The following is a 6,054-nucleotide window of genomic DNA, read 5'->3' as shown; positions in this document are numbered from 1 at the left end:
TCTGCAGAGCCCTCCTCGCTCCCATGCCATGTCTGCAGAGCCCTCCTCGCTCCCATGCCATCTCTGCAGAAGCTTTAGGGAGCTAAGCTTCAGCCCCTGTCTTTGTCCCACAAGCCCCACAGTCAGTGGTCTCTACAGTGTCATCTGGAGCTAAACAATGGGGAAAATGTGGACAATCTCAGATCTTCTCTGCACTTGTTCAGATGAAGACTTTTTTTTTTTTTTTTTTTTTTTGAGACAGGGTCTTGCTCTGTCACCCAGGCTGGAGTGCAGTGGTGTGACCTCAATTCACTGCAACCTCTGCCGCCTGGGTTCAAGCAATTTTCCTGCTTCAGTCTCCCAAGTAGCTGGGACTACAGGTGTGTTCCATGACATCCAACTAATTTTTGTATTTTTGGTAGAGACTGTGTTTCACCATGTTGGCCAGGATGGTCTTGATCTCTTGACCTCCTGATCTGCCCGCCTCAGCCTCCCACAGTGCTGGGATTACAGGTGTGAGCCACAGCATTTGGCCCAAAGACTATTTTTTAATCCAATTCTATGAGGCACAGTTTTAAGATTTTGAAGATGATTTTCATTTAATTCAATTTATCTCTCTGACTTCTTTTCCTTCTCATGATGAAATACACAGGATAACTTTTCCCATTATTGAAGATGTAGCATACATTATGCACATGGCCAAATGCCCAGGCAAAGTCAAGTTGATGTCATTTCTGTGTTCAACTTAACCATGCCCTAGCCTTCAGGGAGTGACTCCTTTTACTCATGATACAACACCACAGCTTCCCTCCTGGGTTAAGATATGCTACGTGATATGATTTCATTTTTGAACCATGCCATCTCTAATGCATTAGGCTTTTGCTAGCTTAAGCTTCTTAATGTGTGTGTTGTTGGTATAAACAAATGCCAACCTTACCACAGCAGTGTCAAATTCCTCAAATGCCTCAGCACAATTGAGAAAACTAAGTTGCTGTAACGTAATTACACAGTATGGATTAATGTGTAATCCTGAAGAGCAATAAAACCCATAGCAAGCATGAGCTCTGTTTTATTACTGAGTGGGAGCGAAGTCTGAGAGGGGAGGAAGGGGCATTCCAAAGCACAGATATTCATTCACCTTTGTGCGCAAGCTTAGCTGACACAGGACTATTCTGGTAACTGAGGATAATCTAACATTCCTGAATTCTTCAGGTACAGCTGGACACCATGGGAAATCCATCCCATCCCGAGGCCTGGCACTACCCAAAAAGTATTCTCCTGGATCCTGAGAGGGGAGATGGGTGTCCTTATAAAATTTCTTCGAGGGTTTAAACTGGAAGTTCCTGTAATTATCATTATTTTCTGGGAAAGAGACAAGATTTTTCTACTTGTCTTTCTTTCATACAAGTAGAAACTTCTCTACAAGTAGTTTTTTTTGTTTGTTTATTTGTTTTGCTTTGTTTTTCTTGAGAGACAGGGTTTCATCAGATTGCCCAAGCTGGCCTCAGACTCCTGAGCTTAAGCCATCCACCCACCTCAGTCTTCCAAACGTGCTGGGATTACAGACGTGCACCACCATGCCCAACTTCTGTAAGTATTCTGACCACGTATGTAGTCAGCAAATCAGAGTTTTAAAAGTTATAATTATTCTTCAGATTTAAATGTGTTCTACTTTTTACTACTGTGTAAGGATTCTATGAAGGACATTAAATAAAAAACATTCTCCACATTTAAAGGTGGGCTTACAAAGGAATATAAATCGTTCTATTATAAAGATACATGCACCCATATGTTTATTGCACCACTATTCACAATGACAAAGACATGGAATCAACCCAAATGCTGGAATGATAGACCGGAAAAGAAATCAATGATAGCCTGGAAAAGGAAATGTGGTACATATACACCATGGAATACTATGCAGCCATAAGAAAGAATGCGATCATGTACTTTGCAGGGACATGGATGAAGCTGGAAGCCACTGTCCTCAGCAAACTAACACAGGAACAGAAAACCAAACACCACATGCTCTTACTCATAAGTGGGAACTGGCCAGTGAGAACATGTGGACACAGGGAGGGGAACAACACACACCTGAGTCTGTAGGGAAAGCATCAGGATAAATAGCTAATGTATGTAGTGCTTAATACCTAGGTGACGGGTGGATAGGTGCAGCAAACCACCATGGCACACGGTTACCTATGTAACAAGCCTGCACATTCTGCACATGTATCCCAGAACTTCAAATAAAATTTAAAATAATAAAAATTTTAAAAATAAAGGAGGGTTTAATGTGAGGGAGAAAAACAATTATAAATGTGTAAGACCAATGATCAACTGTCCAAAATAACTGCCTGAAAATTTATATCTTTATGCCCCATTAGAACTTTCAGGACTCCTGAAAGAAAATGTCCATAGGCTGCATGCTGGATTTGTGGCTGAAATGGGTTTACTATTTCTCTACTCATTGCAGTTTTCTTTGATGATAAATATTATTAATGAAAACGGGCATTTTAGAAGCATAAAGGTAAATGGGAAAAGCAAGTTGCAGAGGTCTTCATACAATAAGAAACCTTTGTTGTTGAAGTTGCTAACAGGCAGGTTAGGCACCGTGGCTCACATCTATAATCCGAGCACCCTGGGAAGCCAGAGCAGGAAGATCTCTTGAGGCCAGGAGTTCGAGACCAGCCTGGACAACACAGTGAGATTCCATCTCTACAAAAAAAACGTAAAAATTAGCAGGGCATGGTGGCATGTGCCTGTAGTTCCAGCTACTCATGAAGCTGAGCAAGGAGGATCCATTGAGCCCAGGAGTTTGAGGTTGCAGTGAGCTGTGATGGCACCACTGAAGAAAGAAAGAAAGGGAAGGAAGGAATTAAGGAAGGAAGGAAGGAAGGAAGGAAGGAAGAAAGAAAAGGGATCCTGCTATTTGCAATAATCTGGTTGAACCTAGAGTAGAAAGGTGGTTACCAGATGTTAGGGAGGAATGAGAAAATGGGGAGATGTAGGTCAAAGACTCAAAGGCTGAGCCAAGAGCAGTGGCTCAGGCCTGTAATCTCATCACTTCGGGAGACCAAGGTGAGTAGATTACCTGAGGTCAGGAGTTTAACACCAGCCTGGGCAACATGGTGAAACTCCATCTCTATTAAAAATACAAAAATTAGCTGGCTGATTTTACTCCCAGTAGTGTCTCTCTTCCTGGCCTGCAGAGTCTCATTATGGCCCCACATAGCCTTTCCTTGGTGCACTTATGAGGAGAGAGAGAGAACTCTTATCTTCCTCTTCTTATAATGGTGTTAATCCCATTATAAGGGCCGTATCCTCATGACCTCTTCAAACCCTAATTAACTTCCAAAGGCCCCATCTCCAAATATCATCACATTGGGATACTGACTAGGGTGCAACATATGAATTTGTGGGATGAACAAACATTCAACCAACAACACTGTTTCATGCATTGAAGACATTATGCTGATTGGACTACCAACCAAAAAGTCGCAACTACCCTAGACTTACTCATAAGACATCTATGTGTCAGAGAGTAGGAAATAAATTTGACAACAATTCAGGAGGCTTCTACGTCAGTGACATTTTTAGGGGTCCAGTGGTGCGGGGTCTAGATAGCCTTTCTAAGGGGAGGTTAGGTTGTTGCGCCTGGTCAGCTGTAGGACCAGCCTACAACCCAAAAAAGAGGCACAGTGGCTAACGGGCTTCTTTGGGTTTTGAGGACAACATAGTCCTCATCTGGTGTGATACTCCAGCCCATTTACCGAGTGACCCAAAAAGCTGCTTGTTTTGAGTGGGATCCAGAACAAGGGATATTCTGCCACAGGCTGCCGTGCCAGCCGCCCTGCCACGTGATCGGGCCATAAGATCCAGGAGATGTGATGGCGCCTGGAACATCTACAGCAGATATGGGCGCTGTTTGGAGCCTTTGGCAGGCCTCTGGCAGTGAATCACAGTGCAGGCCCTTGGGATTGTGAAGCAATGCCCTGCCATTCTCTGCAGATAATTACCCTCCTTTTGAAAAATAGCTCTTAGCCTGCTCATGGGCCCTAGTAGAGACTGAATTATTAACCATGGGCTGCCAAGTTACCATGTGTGACCTAAGCTACCATCATGAACGGGGTGTTATCTAACACACCAAACCATAGAACTGGGTGTATTGCTGCTGTGGTTTCACTGCTTGAACAAATTAACACGTGTCTTGGAACCTGGTATGCAACTATTGATCCATCAAATGCTTTTTTCTCCGTACCTGTCAATAAGGACCACCGAAGTCACATATATACCACCACCAAATGGAAGTGGTACATATGTAACTAAGCCCATGCAAGTCCTGAAGGCACAAGTAAGGTACACGAAGAAGGGGCCCAAATGCCTGTGGTCCCCCTTCCTGCTATAATATACTGTCTTTCTCTCTCAGCCTGCACCTGTGGCCTCTTAGAGATTATCCAATGACTAGTTGACAGAGGAAGAGAAGACTTTGACCTGCTGTTTATGAGTGGTTCTCCTGATAGCCAGGCATTGCCTGAAAATGGGCAGCTGCAACACTACAGCCCTTCTGTGAGACACCCCTGAAGGACAGTGGTGAAGGAAAGCCCTTCCAGGAAGCAGAACTTTGGGCAGTGTACTTGGCTGTGCACTTTTCTTGGAAGAAGAAATAGCCAGACATGTGATTATATGTCTATTCATGGGCTGTGGCCAATGGTTTGGCTGAATGGTCAGGAAATTGGTAGGAATATGATTGGAAAATTCATGTCAACGAAATTTGAGGAAGAGGTATGTGAACAGATCTCTGTGAATGAGCAAAGAATGTAAAGATATTTATGTCCCATATGAATGTTCACCAAAGAGTGACCTCAGCAGAGGATAAGAATAAGGTGGATAGGATGACCCATTCTGTGGATACCAGTCAGCCATTTTTCCTAACCCAATGGGCTCTTGAACAAAGTGGCCCTGATGGTAAGGATGGAGGGTAACACACGGGCTCAGCAACATGAAATTCCACTTACCAATGTCAACTTGGCTACAGGCTACTGCTGAGTGCTCCACCTTCTAGCAGCAGAGACCAATACTGAGCCTCCAATACGACATTAATCCCCAGGTAATCAGCCAGCAGGTTGGTGGCAGATTGGTTACATTGTACCACTTCCATTATGGTAGGGGCAGAATTTGATTCTTTTAAAAAAAAAAAAAATAGAGACAGGGTCTTCCTTTGTTGCTCAGGCTGATCTTGAACTCCTAGGCTCAAGGGATCCTTCCACCTCAGCCTCCCAAAGTGGTGGGATTGCAGGCACGAGCCACTGTGCCTGGCTGAGAGTTTTATTCTTCCTAGAAGAGAAGCTTACTCTGGACACAGATTTGCCTTCCTGCATACAGTGCTTCTGCCACAACTGCACTTCATGAATTTACAGAATGACTTATCCACCATTATGGTGTTCCACACAGCATTACCTCTCATCAAGGAACTCATCTCACAGCAAAAGGAGTATAGCAGTGGACCCAAGCTCATAGAATTCACCATTCTGAAGCAGCTGCCTTGCCAGAAGAGTAGAATGGCCTTTTGAAGACTCAGTTCCCATGCCAGTTAGGCAGCAATACTTTGCATGCCTGGCACAAGCTTCTCCAGAAGACTATGTACGTTCTGAATCAGCATCCAAGGTATGTTGCTATTTCTTCCATAGCAGGTTTAATGGATTCAGGAATCAAGGGGTGGAAATGGAAGTGGCACCACTCACTATTATCCCTAGTAACCTACAAGCAAAGTTTTTGTTTCCTGTTCCAGAGACCATATACCCTAGAGGTCTAGAGGTCTAGATTCCAAGGAGGGAATGCTTCCAGCAGAAGACACAATTCCACTGAACTGGAAGTTAAGATGCCCACCCAGCCACTTTGGGCTCCTCATGCCTCTGAACCAACAAGCAAACAAGGGAGTTACTGTTCTGGTTACAGTGAGTAATCCTGACTACCACAAAGAAATTGGACGGCACACCACAGTGGATGTAAGGAAGAGTAGGTCTGGAAGACAGATGATTTCTTAGGGTGTCTCTTCGTGTTTAAGGTGATGCCTCT

The sequence above is a fragment of the Cebus imitator genome, unplaced genomic scaffold, assembly GCF_001604975.1.
Source record: "Cebus imitator isolate Cc_AM_T3 unplaced genomic scaffold, Cebus_imitator-1.0 Scaffold6, whole genome shotgun sequence".
NCBI lineage: Eukaryota > Metazoa > Chordata > Mammalia > Primates > Cebidae > Cebus > Cebus imitator.
The sequence above is the reverse complement of the archived record's forward strand: the minus strand, read 5'-3'. Positions refer to the sequence as shown.